General features: G+C 45.6%; 1 protein-coding gene across 1 annotated transcript in view; it reads right to left on the bottom strand.

Moving 5' to 3' along the window:
• DNAJB1 (DnaJ heat shock protein family (Hsp40) member B1) overlaps nt 1-12699 on the bottom strand; it is a 38862-nt gene extending 26163 nt beyond the window's left edge. Inside the window, exon 1 of the mRNA XM_075858721.1 lies at nt 12677-12699. The gene's annotated coding sequence lies outside the window, so the exon portion shown is untranslated. The remainder of the gene's footprint in view (nt 1-12676) is intronic.
• Nucleotides 12700-18973: the final 6274 nt, after the last annotated feature.

Below are 18973 nucleotides of genomic sequence, written 5' to 3'. Positions count from 1 at the left end.
TAAATAATACAATACACTGTGCCCCTGAAATAAATAATACTATACACTGTGCCCTCTGAAATAAATAATACTATACACTGTGCCCTCTGAAATAAATAATACTATACACTGTGCCCTCTGAAATAAATAATACTGTACACTGTGCCCTCTGAAATAAATAATACTATACACTGTGCCCTCTGAAATAAATAATACTGTACACTGTGCCCTCTGAAATAAATAATACTATACACTGTGCCCTCTGAAATACATAATACTATGCACTGTGCCCTCTGAAATAAATAATACTGTACACTGTGCCCTCTGAAATAAATAATACTATACACTGTGCCCCTGAAATAAATAATACTATGCACTGTGCCCTCTGAAATAAATAATACTGTACACTGTGCCCTCTGAAATAAATAATACAATACACTGTGCCCTCTGAAATAAATAATACTATACACTGTACCCTCTGAAATAAATAATACAATACACTGTGCCCCTGAAATAAATAATACTATACACTGTGCCCTCTGAAATAAGTAATACTGTACACTGTGCCCCTGAAATAAATAATACTATACACTGTGCCCCTGAAATAAATAATACTATACACTGTGCCCTCTGAAATAAATAATACTATACACTGTGCCCTCTGAAATAAATAATACAGTACACTGTGCCCTCTGAAATAAGTAATACTGTACACTGTGCCCCTGAAATAAATAATACTATACACTGTGCCCCTGAAATAAATAATACTATACACTGTGCCCTCTGAAATAAATAATACTATACACTGTGCCCTCTGAAATAAATAATACTGTACACTGTGCCCTCTGAAATAAGTAATACTGTACACTGTGCCCCTGAAATAAATAATACTATACACTGTGCCCCTGAAATAAATAATACTATACACTGTGCCCCTGAAATAAGTAATACTATACACTGTGCCCCTGAAATAAATAATACTATACACTGTGCCCTCTGAAATAAATAATACTATACACTGTGCCCTCTGAAATAAATAATACTACACACTGTGCCCTCTGAAATAAATAATACTATACACTGTGCCCTCTGAAATAAATAATACTGTACACTGTACCCTCTGAAATAAATAATACTATACACTGTGCCCTCTGAAATAAATAATACTATACACTGCGCCCTCTGAAATAAATAATACTGTACACTGTGCCCTCTGAAATAAATAATACTATACACTGTGCCCTCTGAAATAAATAATACTACACACTGTGCCCTCTGAAATAAATAATACTACACACTGTGCCCTCTGAAATAAATAATACTATACACTGTGCCCTCTGAAATAAATAATACTATACACTGTGCCCTCTGAAATAAATAATACTATACACTGTGCCACTGAAATAATTAGTACTATAATCTGTGCCCTCTGAAATAAATAATACTATACACTGTGCCCTCTGAAATAAATAATACTATACACTGCACCCTCTGAAATAAATAATACTATACACTGTGCCACTGAAATAATTAGTACTATAATCTGTGCCCCTGAAATAAATAATACAATACACTGTGCCCCTGAAATAAATAATACTATACACTGTGCCCTCTGAAATAAATAATACTATACACTGTGCCCTCTGAAATAAATAATACTATACACTGTGCCCTCTGAAATAAATAATACTGTACACTGTGCCCTCTGAAATAAATAATACTATACACTGTGCCCTCTGAAATAAATAATACTGTACACTGTGCCCTCTGAAATAAATAATACTATACACTGTACCCTCTGAAATACATAATACTATGCACTGTGCCCTCTGAAATAAATAATACTGTACACTGTGCCCTCTGAAATAAATAATACTATACACTGTGCCCCTGAAATAAATAATACTATGCACTGTGCCCTCTGAAATAAATAATACTGTACACTGTGCCCTCTGAAATAAATAATACAATACACTGTGCCCTCTGAAATAAATAATACTATACACTGTACCCTCTGAAATAAATAATACAATACACTGTGCCCCTGAAATAAATAATACAATACACTGTGCCCCTGAAATAAATAATACTGTACACTGTGCCCTCTGAAATAAGTAATACTGTACACTGTGCCCCTGAAATAAATAATACTATACACTGTGCCCCTGAAATAAATAATACTATACACTGTGCCCTCTGAAATAAATAATACTATACACTGTGCCCTCTGAAATAAATAATACAGTACACTGTGCCCTCTGAAATAAGTAATACTGTACACTGTGCCCCTGAAATAAATAATACTATACACTGTGCCCCTGAAATAAATAATACTATACACTGTGCCCCTGAAATAAATAATACTATACACTGTGCCCTCTGAAATAAATAATACTATACACTGTGCCCTCTGAAATAAATAATACTGTACACTGTGCCCTCTGAAATAAGTAATACTGTACACTGTGCCCCTGAAATAAATAATACTATACACTGTGCCCCTGAAATAAGTAATACTATACACTGTGCCCCTGAAATAAATAATACTATACACTGTGCCCTCTGAAATAAATAATACTACACACTGTGCCCTCTGAAATAAATAATACTATACAATGTGCCCTCTGAAATAAATAATACTGTACACTGTACCCTCTGAAATAAATAATACTATACACTGTGCCCTCTGAAATAAATAATACTATACACTGTGCCCTCTGAAATAAATAATACTGTACACTGTGCCCTCTGAAATAAATAATACTATACACTGTACCCTCTGAAATAAATAATACTATACACTGTGCCCTCTGAAATAAATAATACTACACACTGTGCCCTCTGAAATAAATAATACTATACACTGTGCCCTCTGAAATAAATAATACTATACACTGTGCGCCTGAAATAAATAATACTATACACTGTGCCCTCTGAAATAAATAATACTATACACTGTACCCTCTGAAATAAATAATACTACACACTGTGCCCTCTGAAATAAATAATACTACACACTGTGCCCTCTGAAATAAATAATACTATACACTGTGCCCTCTGAAATAAATAATACTATACACTGTGCGCCTGAAATAAATAATACTATACACTGTGCCCTCTGAAATAAATAATACTGTACACTGTGCCCTCTGAAATAAATAATACTGTACACTGTACCCTCTGAAATAAATAATACTGTACACTGTGCCCTCTGAAATAAATAATACTATACACTGTGCCCTCTGAAATAAATAATACTACACACTGTGCCCTCTGAAATAAATAATACTATACACTGTGCGCCTGAAATAAATAATACTATACACTGTGCCCTCTGAAATAAATAATACTGTACACTGTGCCCTCTGAAATAAATAATACAATACACTGTGCCCTCTGAAATAAATAATACAATACACTGTGCCCTTGAAATAAATAATACTATGCACGGTGCCCCATAAAATAAGAAAAACAATACACCGTGCCCACTAAAAAAGATAATACTAGACACTGTGCCCCCTAAAATAAATAAAACGATACGCTGTGCCCCCTAAAATAAAACAATTCTATATACAGGGATATTTGGTCGGATTGTAGCCCTGACAAGTCCCAGCATAACCTAGTAATAAACAGCAGAGCTCTCCTTTCCTCGGGCCGGTGTGTGGTTATAGGAGCAGGCTGTACAGGAGGGCAGATTTCAGGATTTCTCAGCTTCTGGCAGCGCTGGGGATGGATTTCAGGCTATCTTTCCTCTCTGCAGGCACAGCACATTTCTCCTGTGTGCTGACGCTACGGCTTACAGAAGCCTTCCAGGGAAGGGGAGGAGCTACAGTAGCGTGCCAGAGAGGACATTGTGGGGGCCAAGTGAGTGACTGAGCGGCCTACGGTTGACACCGGCCCACTTGACATTTGTCAGATGGGCAGTCCGGCCTTGCCTCTCACATAAAGCATCTACCTTCAAGTCCAGGAAACTAGTCAGTGCATGCTGAGAGTTGAAGTTTCCCAACACCTGGACAGCCAAAGGCTGGATACCACTGCTATAAAGTCTGGGCTGTTATCCATAAATGGTTTCCTTCGATCCCAGACAACTGTCCCCGACTACCATGTCCTTCGCAAGATATGGAGTAAAGCCCTACATGTCATTACTGACATAACATGTCTTCATATACCCGACACCCCAAGGTAAAGAAGAGGCCGTACTGAAAGAAGAAAAAAGGAATAAGGGAAGGCCTCCATGACTAAAATAGATGGGAGGGACACAGAGTTGGCTGGCCTATGAGAGGAAAGGGGGGGGGGGGGACAGCAGGAGGGCTTGAGTGAGAAGGGGTGGGGATTGAAGGGGATGTACCTGTTTCCTGTTTGTGCTCTCCCTCTCTTCGCCAGGACACAGAAGCAGGAACATGTTTGTTACCCCTGCTGCGTCTGATGAGGAGGCTATGGAGCTGTTGCGGGCCGCGGCAGCCTCTCAGGGTCCTGGATGGCTCGGAGCACGAGTGGCGACGCTGCTGCAGGGACAATCGGGCGCTCCGGTCCAGGAGCGAGCAGAGTCGACTGGAGCAAGCGGGGAGCGCTCTGTCATGCCGGTGGTCGCGGGGCTGCTGGAGCAGGCCGAGGTACAGGACCGGCGTACCAGGGGGTCGGGCAGGAGAAGAGGAGAGCCCGTTTCCCCCATGACTCAGGCCAGGGCTGGCACTCCCGGCGTGACGCGCAGCACGAGGCGCTCGCGCCCGCCCGCAAGGCTGAGTCCTGAAGACATCCCGCGGGCGCGGCGGCGCAAGAGGAGCCCATCAGTGGACCCTGCAGGCCAGACCCCAGGGCGGCCTGCTGCTGCTCTTTCGTCTGGTCCTGGGAGGAATCCCAAAACGCGGCAGCGCCCGGCGGCAGCGGCGAGGAGGACGCGGCCTTCACTTCCGGTCACATCCTCTCCTTCTTCAGCACGTGGCGGAAGGGCAACGGCGACCCTGCATGGTGATGTGCCAGCCAGAGGGTCGGCTCATGGTGTCGTCGAGGTGGAAACGACCAGAGGTCGCAGGATGAGGTCGGTGGTTGGAGTGCCAGGGACGGAACAGCTTGGAGCTGGTTCAGCGGGACGGATGAGGCATGAACTGGACCTCGGCCAATTGGATGATGCGATGTCACCCCCCCTTTACTCAGACGAAAATCGGAATTCCCCGTGCACACATTGCCAATGCGGACAGCGCCAGAGGGAGTCCGGAGCATTGGAGGACGGTGAGCGGCGGGCCTCTCCACGTGGACATGGGGGTCCGGCTGACGGGTTCACCGCCCCTGGGCAGCCTGGTGAGTTGACACCTACGTTACCATTTCCAGCTTTATTGATGTCGGGTATCGGTGTAGAGGGTGTCGAGGCGGTGGGCGTCGCGGCGGAGTCGGGGGTCCCGTCGCTACAGGCGGGTGCGGGGGATAGTTTGGCGGAGTTAGTGGGATGTTTAAAAGTGTTAGTGGGGCGGCTAGGTGGTTCCCCTTCCCAAGAATCGTCAGGTGTGGCGCCGGCCGCGGTGTGGGGGGGCAGTGTTGGAAGCGCTCCGGTTCGTCAAAACGGTGGGGGGTTGAATGCCGGGGCAGCGGTGGCAGTGGCGGCGGCGGTTCAAACAGACTCGCCAAAGGAGGTTGATAGGGTGCGTCTTGATGATCGTGGACATAGCCTTATGGTTGAAAGTGACGGCACTTTATAAGCAGGGGCAGTCCTTTCCCGGGAGCGGGAATGCAGCAGGAACTTCCGGCGGGGGTAGTCAGGCCTCAGGTTCAAAATTTGGGACGTGTTGGCAGTTCAATGAGGGGCAGTGCAAATTTGGAGCGACGTGTAAATTCAAGCATGCGTGTTCACATTGCAGCGGGCAGTCACATGGAGCGTCTAAATGTTTTAAGAAGGGTAAACGACAAGGGGGAGCCAGCGGTGCGTCTGGTTATGGGGGAGACTCCGGTGAAACTCATAAAGATGGCCCCCTTTCTAAGTAGGTACCCCAATAAGGAGGGGGCGCGGTTGATTAGTTTAGGTTTTGGTTACGGTTTCGTTATTCCGCCCCCTTTGCATGAGGTCCCTTTCACGCAGCGCAACCTTAAGTCGGCATATCAGCATGCGGGGGTAGTCTCGGAAAAAATCCGGAAGGAGATTGATCTGGGCAGAATGGCGGGCCCCTTTAGCACGATCCCAGTTCCAGGTTTGGTGGTGTCACCGTTAGGGGTGGTTCCAAAACGAGAAGGTAACAAATTCCGGCTTATTCAGCATTTGTCCTTCCCGAAGGGGGCGTCGGTTAACGATGGCATTGACCAGGATCTCTGTTCTGTGGTCTACACGTCGTTTGATGCGGCGGTAGCGTTGGTACGTGGTTACGGAAGAGGGGCTCTGATGGCAAAAACTGATATTCAAGCGGCGTTTCGTTTGTTGCCGGTTCATCCGGACAGCCAGAGGTTGTTGGGATGTTATTGGGAAGGGGATTATTACATTGATCGATGCCTTCCCATGGGTTGTTCGTTGTCGTGCGCGTACTTTGAGGTGTTTAGTTCTTTTTTGGAATGGGTAGTCAGGGAGGTCGCAGGGGTGGAATCAGTTATTCACTATCTCGACGATTTCTTGTGCGTTGGCCCGTCGTGTTCGGGGGTTTGCGCAAATTTGTTGGAGACGGTCAATTGGGTGTCAAGGGAGTTCGGTGTACCCTTGGCTGTGGAAAAAACTGAGGGTCCGGTGACGACCATTTGTTTTTTGGGAATTACTATCGACTCCGTAGCAATGGAGTGCAGATTGCCGGAGGATAAGTTGGGGGATTTGCGGTTGGTAGTGGAGCGAGCGTGTCGGATTAGGAAAATTACGCTACGTGAATTGCAGTCCTTATTGGGGAAGTTGAATTTTGCCTGCCGCATCATGCCGATGGGCAGGGTTTTTTGTCGGCGGTTGGCAGCGGCGACGGCGGGGGTTCGGGAACCCCATCATTTCATTCGTCTGGCTGCAGAGCACAGGGAAGATTTACAGGTCTGGCTCCATTTTCTGGCACAGTATAATGGGCGCTCTCTTTGGATGTCCCGGGCGTTAGATAGCTTCGATTTGGAATTGTTCACTGACGCGTCTGGGGCGGTGGGGTTCGGGGCGTTCTTTAAAGGTCAATGGTGCGCGGGAAAATGGCCGGTTGCATGGGTGGAGGCGGGACTGACGCGTAACTTGGCCCTACTCGAACTGTTTCCCATCGTGGTGGCGGTCACCATTTGGGGAGACAGGTTCCGGGACAAAAAAGTGCGTTTTCATTGCGACAATTTGGGGGTGGTGATGGCTATAAATAATACTTCGGCATCGTCCCCTCCAGTGGTTCGCTTGTTGCGTCAGTTGGTGCTTTCCTGTTTGAGTTTAAATGCATGGGTGGTGGCGGTGCATGTTCCCGGGGTAGAGAATTGTATTGCTGACGCGCTTTCTCGCTCGCAGTGGGATCGTTTCCGGCAGCTGGTCCCGGACGCGGAGTTAACAGGGGTGGACTGTCCCAGTCATCTGTGGGAGCTGGTATCCAGGCGGCAGGTGCATTGATTAAACGTTCACTGGCCAGTGCGACGTGGTCGTCGTATGCGGCTGGATGGAGGCAATGGGAGGAGTGGGTGAGATCTTTGGGAGATGTGTGCTCGGATGATGATAGGATGGTGGCCTTGCTGTTTTGGTTGGGGGATGCGTTCGCCCGGGGTTGCACGGTCGCTAAGGTTAATCGCTTCGTGGCGGCCATTGCTTTCGGTTGTAAGTTACGGGGGTTGGCAGATATCACGAAGCGGTTTTTGGTGGGCCAGGCATTGAAAGGGCTGAGACGGGGTGTAGTGGTGAGGGATAAGAGGCGTCCCGTGTCATTTCAATTGTTGTGTTCCCTGGAGGTGGTGGTGCGGCAGGTGTGTCGTTCAGAGTATGAGAGCAAGCTTTTCCGGTTGGCTTTTGCGTTAGCCTTTTTTGGTGCTTTTCGGGTAGGGGAATTGGTTTCCCCCAGTTCGGTGAGAGCGGGGGGCTTGTTGCAGGATAATGTCGATTTGTATGAAGACAGGGTGGAGATAGTGTTGCGAAGGTCCAAAACGGACCAAGGAGGGGCAGGACGTCGAGTGGTTTTGCTGGCGGTCCCAAAGAATCCGGTTTGTCCAGTGTTGTGTGTCAAGGAGTACTTGGCGGGTTTAGATCTCTCAGACGGGCCGTTGCTGCGGCACGAGGATGGCTCGTTTCTGTCGCGGTATCAGTTTATTCTGGTTTTCAGAAAGTGTCTGGTGGCTAGCGGGGTGCAGGCAGAGCAATACTCGTCTCATTCTTTCCGTATAGGGGCAGCGACGGAGGCGGTGAGATGGGGTTTAGATGATGCAGGCGTGCAGCGGATAGGGCGTTGGGAGTCGGCGCGTTTCCGTTCTTATGTGCGCTTGAACATGTTGTGATATCTTGATGTATAGCATGTTCCGGGTGCGTGCGTTTCCGCCTGAGTATTAATGGTACGCGGCAGCAAGAGGTGGTGCGTGTATGTTCTTCATTTGTTTTGCAGGCCGTGACTCATGCATGGTGTGGATTATGGGACATTCTTTTGTGTACTGGGGTGCCCTTCGCGCGGATGTACGGCCGGACGGTCGACAGCTCAGGATTCCGCGGGACGCGGCGGTTGTGAGGTGGATGGGTATACGGGGAATGACATGGAACAGGGTATTGCCAGAGTTTCACAATTTTGTACTGCTTGACAGGGCGCCGGAGGTACTGGTGTTGCATGTGGGAGGCAATGATTTGGGTATACGCCCTTTCCGGGAGTTGGTACGGGACGTCAAGCATGATTTGCTCTGCTTATGGGCAACTTATCCTAAATTGGTGACGGTGTGGTCTGAGATGGTCCCTAGGAAGAACTGGCGGATGGCCCGTTCTGTGGGAAAAATTAACAAGGCTCGCATTAAGGCTAATAGGGCCATATCGAGCTTCGTGACGCGTAATGGTGGGGTTGCGGTGCGCCACTGGGATCTGGAGGCTGGGACAGGCAGCTACTGGAGAGAGGACGGTGTGCACCTCAATGAGGTGGGGATGGATATGTGGAGTCTGGCTTTGACCGATGGAATTGAGCGAGCGGTGGGAGTGTGGAGGAGCTCGCAGGCGTGAGGTGGTCAAGGCCTGTTTCGCTTTGGCGGGGGGGAGTCCTTGAAGTAGGTCGTAAAAAGTGGTGGGGGGGAATGCATCACGGGATGCACCCCCAATTTGTCGGCTTCTTAGGGTGTTACCCCTTTTGAAAGCTGGGTTATATATATTTATATATATATGGTGGTCATCTGCAAAAAGGTAATTTGGTGCTCCTGGGCCGGGTTACGGCTGGGGGTAAGGTATTTGTGGGCAGATGGCCAAAATTAAGTATCGGTGGCTTCAAGGACTTGCCCCTGTCATTCTGGTTGGTTTATAATGTTATGACCCTGATAGGGTCGCAGTGGGTTATTTGTTGTTATGATGTATCCCCTTTTTTGGGGATTCAAAAATTATGGTATTTAAAGTTATTGTTATTTAAATAATAAACGGCTGCTGTGGCCATTAAAATCCAACTCTGTTTCAGTGTCTGCTTTGGGAGGGTAGATTTACATAAGGGGAGAAGCGACTCGACTTATTTGAGTCAAGAAGAGGCCGTACTGAAAGAAGAAAAAAGGAATAAGGGAAGGCCTCCATGACTAAAATAGATGGGAGGGACACAGAGTTGGCTGGCCTATGAGAGGAAAGGGGGGGGGACAGCAGGAGGGCTTGAGTGAGAAGGGGTGGGGATTGAAGGGGATGTACCTGTTTCCTGTTTGTGCTCTCCCTCTCTTCGCCAGGACACAGAAGCAGGAACATGTTCCCGCCCGCCCGCCCTGATGTGGATCGGTTGACCGCGGCAAAAGGTTGCTGCGGATGGTGGTTCTTCTCGTCAAAGTTTATTTGCTTATTGACATTTGTCTTTGGGGGAGGTTAAATTTTGTCATTGCAGCTGCGGGGGGGAGTCCTTGAAGTAGGTCGTAAAAAGTGGTGGGGGGGAATGCATCACGGGATGCACCCCCAATTTGTCGGCTTCTTAGGGTGTTACCCCTTTTGAAAGCTGGGTTATATATATTTATATATATATGGTGGTCATCTGCAAAAAGGTAATTTGGTGCTCCTGGGCCGGGTTACGGCTGGGGGTAAGGTATTTGTGGGCAGATGGCCAAAATTAAGTATCGGTGGCTTCAAGGACTTGCCCCTGTCATTCTGGTTGGTTTATAATGTTATGACCCTGATAGGGTCGCAGTGGGTTATTTGTTGTTATGATGTATCCCCTTTTTTGGGGATTCAAAAATTATGGTATTTAAAGTTATTGTTATTTAAATAATAAACGGCTGCTGTGGCCATTAAAATCCAACTCTGTTTCAGTGTCTGCTTTGGGAGGGTAGATTTACATAAGGGGAGAAGCGACTCGACTTATTTGAGTCATGCTATTCTTCATGTTCCCCACAGCCACATCTATATTCTCCAATATATAATACATGCCCTATAAACTGGGCTATCCTGTGGTAGGTTCACTTTAAGAGGTGGTTACTGTGCAGTTGGCATTATTTAGAGGATTGCATAAAACTGGCAACAGAAGGTCTCGTTACTTGGGGCACCCACGATCAGCTGTTAGCAGCGAGGGTACTGCAATACTTGTGCCCAATTTCACAATATGGTGCAGTAGACATCTATTGCGCCCACTATTTTCAAGGATTTATCTGTAGGCCTTTGCTAATAGAGGGGTGACCCTAATAGGGCATATAACAAGGGCTTCCCCTTTCAGTCATATACTGCCATAAGGATAAGCCAGTCTTAAGTGTAAATTGTGTCTAATAAAATTCATTAGAGGTCGTTTCTGCTAATGTTCTGCTAAGTCCACAACCCGGCACAAGTTAGACAGGGTCTCCCTGACAGGAACATATCAGCTTGCAGGCGATGATGACGCCAGCCTGTCCACCTTACAGATCTATGTCACCAGCTGTTCACAAATAGCACAGCTGATCTAGAGGGCACGGCAGATACAGGTGGTGATATGGGCACTGCTGGTAGAAGCAATCATAGTCTCCTATAAGAAAGGGGCATTGAAGATCCGGGCACGGGTGGAGGCATCACTTGAAGCTTCTGGGATCCAATACAAAATCTATAACAGGGCCATTCACCTGCCATGTGCCATTTATAATACTGGTGTCTTATCTGGCAGAGGGGCTTTTGGGTCCCCTCAGACACCAGGGCCCAGGTGCGACTGCTACTTTTGTACCACCAATAGCTAACGTTGTTGATTACAAGCTGTGAATCGAACTCGGATCCAGGCGATCACAAAATAGCAAATCAGCCAGTGTCGTCTGAGGAAGAATTAAACTTCCCTGTTGTGTTATTGGATCATACCCGCAGATCAGGAAGCAATTTTGCCAAAAAGCTTATTTTTAAATTCCCCATTAAACTTTAGTGGGATTTACCGAGATTCACGTAAATTTCAGAAAACCCTTTGATTGTGGATATATTTGAAAATATATTTGCAAAAAACTGCAACCCCCACCACTGGTCCCCTGTCTAGAGCATCAGGGAGTTACGTAATGTCCATGGTCACGTCGTGTCATGTCTCCATTGAAATGTCACAGCACGAGAATATGACAGCCAATCATGACATGGCCACTTGGAAGCAATATTATAGTGCCGTGAGATGATTGGCCGCCATGGTCACATGATGTGACATCTCAATGGATGTTATTTAACCCCTAAACTGAGAATCAGCAGTGGCAGGAGCAACAGGCCAAGCCGGTGGAAACAGTATTGCAAGCAGATCAACTGACATGATTAGGATGGGTTTTTTCAGCCTGTGGATGTAAAGAAGAATGTTCCCATTCATTTGCAGCAAACACAGATCTTGTAAATGATGAGGAATAAATAATATCACTTTTTTTTCTTACGTTTAGCATGTACGCCAGAAAAGCTCTAGACGAACACTTTAAACATGTCCATAGGGCTCAATTAGCCTGACAACGGCCGAAAAAAAAGTCCTTTTGACCTCCATTGAGCTGGTATACACCTGTATACTTTTTCTTATATATGCAAATTAGGAAAACCTCTTTACTGGCACCTGTTGGAGGTAGCTTACCTGTAAATCAATGAGCCCTTTTTTTTTTAGCCATGGGGTAGCGTAGTAGACTACACTATCCCATACAATAGGATCCCGTTAAAGAACATATACTGTGTGGTATACATCATTTTTAGATGGTAGCCTATGGGTGACGTATGGCCAAAAGGAAACATTCTGACTTTTTAGCTCAGAATTCTAATTAACTATATATAAATTCTAATTTCTTTTAATTTCAGAATTTTTTTTCATCTCAAAAACTTTTTTTGTCAATGATAATTTCTTGTTTTTTCCTTTTTATTCCAACCACATTTTCTCTCTCTTTCTCTAGTTTTCCTTGACAAATAATTTTTTTTTTTTAATCTCAATTATTTGATTCTCATTTTTTTTAAATTAATTTTTATTAACGTTTTACAAGTTACACATTTGACAAATATATCATCAATATGAGGACTTTGTTGCTGCACGGTAATTAAAATAACCACTAAATTACACTGTACAAGTAGGAGTCTCTATGTTCTGGTGAAAAACCGCACCAAATTGTGGTGCAGTTTTTTGCACGGAATGTCCGCTGCAGAAATCCTGCAATGAAAAAAAAAAAAAAAGACTATACTTACAACAGCGGTGTGTTCCTCCGACATCCTGACTGATGATTGGCTGCAGTGGTCACATGGGATGAAACATCATCCCAGGAGGACGGCCTGGACGAAGAAGCACAGAATTCTGGGTAAGTATAAGATTATTTTTTTTGCCCTATTTCCTGGAACGACCACAGTTCAGGGAGCCAGCCTCCTAGCATCATAGTTATGTATAGTGTTGGGAGTCTCTGCCTCCCCGCGGGAATCCTGTCCTGTACTGAAAACATGATTACACTACAGGACTGTATTTCCGCGGAACTCCTAGCATTATACATAACTATGATGCTAGGAGCCCGGCTCACTGAAATGTGGTCGGTCCAGGCACATATGACATACTTTGTTATTATATTTTGGACTGTAAGAATATATAAATTCTATGGAAATGGACCCAAAGCTTCACCAATGCTGTAAGATGGAAACAACCTGCCATTATATTCATTATCCTTGCAGAGTCTGAGAAATATCTTGCAGCTCCTGGGCACTGAAAAAAAACTTGAGGAGGGCCCCCATCAGTCCATGGTATTTATAGTATTGCTGTTCTCTTATGTGGCAGAGGTAGCTCCCTCAGATAACGAGCCCTGGCGTAGCGGTAAGCTCTGCACTATCTTTAGCTGCACCCAGAAACAGATTTTCTTTTATGCACAAGAGGCCCATCCCCATGTAGCGTCCGTGGTCGCTGACCACGAACTCCTTCCATCCAGTCGACACCCTTCTCTCAAGAGATGTCTGCACATACGGCCGTCCTGCTCCACAGTGACCACCAGGGTACGCTCACGAGCGCAGTCCAGACTTAAAGAGGCTCTGTCACCACATTATAAGTGCCCTATCTTGTACATGATGTGATCGGCGCTGTAATGTAGATTACAGCAGTGTTTTTTATTTAGAAAAAGTATCATTTTTAACGGAGTTATGACCAATTTTAGCTTTATGCTAATTACTTTCTTAATGGACAACTGGGCGTGTTTTAGTTTTTGACCAAGTGGGCTTTGTGGAGAGAAGTGTATGACGCTGACCAATCAGTGACCAATCAGCGTCATACATTTCTCTCCATTCATTTACACAGCACATAGCGATAAAGATATATCGCTATGTGCAGCCACATACACAAACACTAACATTACTGCAGTGTCCTGACAATGAATATACATTACCTCCAGCCAGGACAGGATGTGTATTCAGAATCCTGACACTTAGCTAACGTTTCTGTGAGATTTACAGCAAGGCAAGCGTAATCTCGTTTTAAATGACAGTTTACAGCGTAATCTCGCGAGATTACGCTTGCTGTGCTGTAGTGTCGGGATTGTGTTAGCGAAGTGTCAGAATTCTGAATACACATCACGACCTGGCTGGAGGTAATGTATATTAACTGTCAGGACACTGCAGTAATGTTAGTGTTTATGTATGTGGCTGCACATAGCGATATATAGCTATATCGCTATGTGCTGTGTAAATTAATGGAGAGAAGTGTATGATGCTGATTGGTCACTGATTGGTCAGCGTCATACACTTCTCTCCACAATGCCCACTTGGTCAAAAACTAAAACACGCCCAGTTGTCCATTAAGAAAGTCATTAGCATAAAGCTAAAATAGGTCATAACTCAGTCAAAAATGATCGTTTTTCTAAATAAAAAACACTGCTGTAATTTACATTACAGCGCCGATCACATCATGTACAAGATAGGGCACTTATAATGTGATGACAGAGCCTCTTTAAGAAGCCAGAGCGCACGTATGTTGGAGATTGAGCTAATTGCTCCAGAGCACCCTGGGCTATAAGAAGGTCCCAGCCCCATCCTCCCACGCCTGAGCGTTGTTGTCGTATTCCTAGTCTGTCTTGCAAATGGTCCCCTAGTGTTTCCTGCTCCCAGTGTTCCCTGTTCCTGTATCCTGTAACCTGTATCCTGTAACCTGTATCCTGATCTAGTGCCGTGCTTAGCTGTACAGTGCTGTGCTGTATACCACGCCTGGCTGTACGGCCCAGTGGGTCCACGAACCCAACGTGAAAGCCCATGGGTGGCCCATTAGAAAGGCTGCCTGGCCCTCAGGTTCAGGGCTGAATTACAGCTAGTGCAGTATTCTCCATTTAAGTCTTATATACATGTGATGTAGCCCTATGTAGTCAGTAGTATTGCAGATCTTACTGAAGAGAACCTACAACCTCTGAGGATGTCAACCCAGGCAACACCATAGCTGAGTGCAAAGAACCCGAACTACATCCCTCATTATACTTCTGGGGATCTAAATGAGTCCTTGGCATATCGGAGGACTGGCACACACTGCTGAGCTGTGTAGGATATCACAAGTAAAGATGATATTAATAAGATTGTCAGGCCTGTAATTTTATTCTCATACTGACACCTTCACCACCGCCCACCCTCCATCACTTCTCCTATTCCTATACCAACAACACTGCCATAAATCACATCCTCAATTACTCCCTGTCTTCTCTTCTACTAATGAGTTAAATGTGAAATTTGTGGAATGCAATCAAATATTTATACAGATAATAATAATAAGAATAATAATAATGTACAAAAAAGAATAAGAGAAATGCTGCAGAGTATGAATGGAGGATGGACAGCTCCTGTAAAAAGGGCTTGGGGGGTTCTATAACTGATTTAAAAAAAGAGTAAACCATGCATGTGTGGCCCCCTCCTTATCTATCTATCTATCTATCTATCTATCTATCTATCTATCTATCTATCTATCTATCTATCTATCTATCTATCTATCTGTCTGTCTGTCTGTCTGTCTGTCTGTCTCTGTCTGTCTGTCTATTTTTCTATGAATATGTGATATATGATAATATAATAATATATGATATATATCTAGATAGATAGATAAATCGTTTGATATTAGATAGATAGATATAAGCCATACAGATAGATAGATAGATATGAGATAGAAAGATAGATAGATAGATAGATAGATAGATAGATAGATAGATAGATAGATAGATAGATAGATAGATAGATATGAGGTAGATAGATATGAGATAGATAGATAGATAGATAGATAGATAGATAGATAGATAGATAGATAGATAGATAGATAGATAGATAGCAGAAAAAGAATGGCGACAGCACACTGCGACACTAATGCCACCTAAACCACTAAATATAAATAAATATGCACTAAAGCAAAATCTACTTATAATAGGGAGGTTCTTAGTGCACATTTTGATCAAAAAGTGTTAGCCCACCTGCCACGACAAGGCGACCTCTGTAAGGTGGGAACCTACGCTGCACATACACCCAGAACTGGGACTAAGCCTACATATATACCTGGGGATGGTAGGATCCAGCATTGAACTGATTAAAATCACCCAGGGCAGAATGGGAGGAGTGCAAGAACAAAAATGGAGGCAGTCACTAACCCCACATATATGGATCACATAAACACAACAAAAATTTGAACAGCACATTTCAACTAAATTATATAAAATGTGTATGCAGGTGCAAGAACACCTGTGACTGCAAATATACATATTTAGTGGTTTAGGTGGCATTAGTGTCGCAGTGTGCTGTCGCCATTCTTTTTCTGCTGTATATTTGCAGTCACAGGTGTTCCTGCACCTGCATACACATTTTATTTCATTTAGTTGGAATGTGCTGTTCAAATTTTTGTTGTGTTTAGATAGATAGATAGATAGATACAGGGCCGACGTCAGCACCCGGCGAACCCGGGCAGGTGCCGGCATCGTCACGGCATCACTGTCCATATATGGACAGTGATGTCGGGAGGAGAGACGGAGTCCCAGGCAGAGCACTAGTAGCGGCTCTGCTCCGGAACTCCGTCTCTGGGGAAGCCCCTGACATTACTGGCCATACATGGATAGTGTTGTCAGGAGCAGAGCAGTGTCCCAGGCAGAGTGCTAATAGCGCTCTGCCTGGGACTTTGGCTCTGGGGTTGCCCCTGAGATCACTAGCCATATATGGACAGTGATGTCAGGGGGTTCCCCAGAGCCAGAGTACCGGAGCAGAGCCTTTACTAGCGCTCTTCCCGGGACTTCAGCTCTGGCCCGGACATCACTATCCATATATGGACAGCGATGTCAGCAACAGAGCAGGAGTCCCAGGAAGAGTGCTAGTAGTGCTCTGCCCGGGATTATGGCTCTGGGGTTGCCCCTGACAATACTGTCCAGATATGGACAGTGACGTCAGGGGCTTCTCCTGAAGCGGAATCTCCAGCCAGAGTGTCAGCAATGCTCTGGCTGGGGATCCCACTCCTAGAGGGAACCCCAAATGCTCTACCTACAGGGAGGCGGGCTGTGTGGCACTACCAGGGAGGGGGCTGTGTGGCACTACCAGGGATGGGGGCTGTGTGTCACAACCTGGGAGGTGGGAGCTGTGTGGCACGACCTAGGAGGTGTGGGCTGTGTGGCACTACCTTGGAGGTGGGGTCTGTGTGGCACTACCTGGGAAGTGGGCTGTGTGGCACTACCTGGAAGTAGGGGGCTGTGCAGCACTACCTGGGAGAGGGGCTGTGTGGCACTACCTTGGAAGGAAGGCTGTGTGGAACTACCTGGGAGGGGGGGCTGTGTGGCACTAGCAGGGAGAGGGGCTGTGTGGCACTACAAGCAAGGGGGCTGAGTGGCACTACCTGGGGGGCTGTGTGGCACTACCTGAGAATGTGGCTGTGGGGCACTACCTGGGAGTGGGGCTGTGTAACACTATCTACAGAGGGCACTAAATTTATCGTGGTACAAACTGAGGGCCTACCTTCTATATGAGGGCATAGACAGGGCCTAACGTCTATATGAGGTCAAAAAGTGACGTTTTCTGCCATTTTACTGCCGCCGTGAGTTCTCTGCAAAGGGGCCCACTAAGTCTATGTCGCCCAAGAGCCCACATAAACCTGGAGCCGGCCCTGGATAGATAGATAAATAGATAGATAGATAGATAGATAGATAGATAGATAGATAGATAGATAAGGAGGGGGCCACACATGCATAGATAAATAGACAGCTATGACTATCTAGCTATCTATTTATCAATCTATATTTGTACAATTGTCTGCAGTCAAAATAAAATAATAATAATAATAATAATGTCACAATTGTGTGACACTTTTAATAATTATAGAATCTAATTAGGATAATAAACTATTCCCCTGTCTATTTTTTCATAATCTCAATTAATAGAATGATTACTCCTAAAATAACTGTCCCATATTTTTTTCTAACGTGCAGAAATTCACTGCTAGATAGGAATTATGGGTAATATACATTGATTATACCTTATATCTTCTTTTTTTGTAGAACGAGTTGTATTTTTTGATTGTACCATTTTGTGTACTATATACAATAGTGTTTTATTTATCTTTTGGTGGGGAATGCAAAGGAAATAAAATGTCATCATTGTTTTTTGGTTTTTTTCTACGACGTTTACTGTGCAGTATAAAAAAAACCACGTTAACTTTATTTACATTGCATCCACTGTATTATGCGCTGTCTAAGAGTCAGTGATGGCAGCCCCAGGGATCATTGTTGGGCCCCTGGCTGCCAAAGCAGCCCATTGTGCTGCCTATCTCCTATCTGACGCATTCCCCCCCTCCCTTGTATTCGCGTGGCAGGGGGCTGCTGATGGGATGGTAAAGGGAGCCCTGTTCTGTACATGTATGGCTTGGTGCAAGAAGGGGCTTATTTTTTTGGCATATATTGTCCTTGAGTCCTTGTGTTTTTCTGATAAAGGGGTATGTCAATCTAAGACTCAGGGCCTGCATCAGCCAATCCGGGAAAGTGACAGGGCCCACTCGGCCACCAAATGCTTAACGCTGCCGTCAGGGCTCCTCCAGTAGCAGAATCCCCGGCCAGAGCATTACCGACGCTCTGGCCAGACATTCCGCTCCTAGAGGGATCCCCAACGTCCCTGTCCATATATTGACAGTGACTTCAGGGGCTCCTCCGGGACCGGAATCCCCGGGATTCCACTCCTAGAGGGAGCTCCAATGGCACTATATACAGGGAGGGGGCTGTAGCGCTATCTACAGGGTGGGGTGTGTGTGGCGCTATCTACAGGATGGGGAGTGTGTGGCACTATCTACAGACATGTGTGTGGCACTATCTACAGGGGGCATATGGCACTAGCTACAGGGGGTGTGTGGCACTATCTACAGGGTGCATGTGGCACTATCTACTAGGGGGTGTGTGTGGCACTATGTATAGTGGCTGTGTGTAGCACTACCTACAGAGGGCACTGTGGCACTATCTAGAGGGGGCACTATGGCATAATCTACAGAGGGTACTGTGTATATGGGGGCACAAACTGGGGGCA

Source organism: Rhinoderma darwinii, chromosome 3, assembly GCF_050947455.1.
Source record: "Rhinoderma darwinii isolate aRhiDar2 chromosome 3, aRhiDar2.hap1, whole genome shotgun sequence".
NCBI classification, from domain to species: Eukaryota; Metazoa; Chordata; class Amphibia; order Anura; family Rhinodermatidae; genus Rhinoderma; species Rhinoderma darwinii.
The sequence above is the reverse complement of the archived record's forward strand: the minus strand, read 5'-3'. Positions and strand labels throughout refer to the sequence as shown.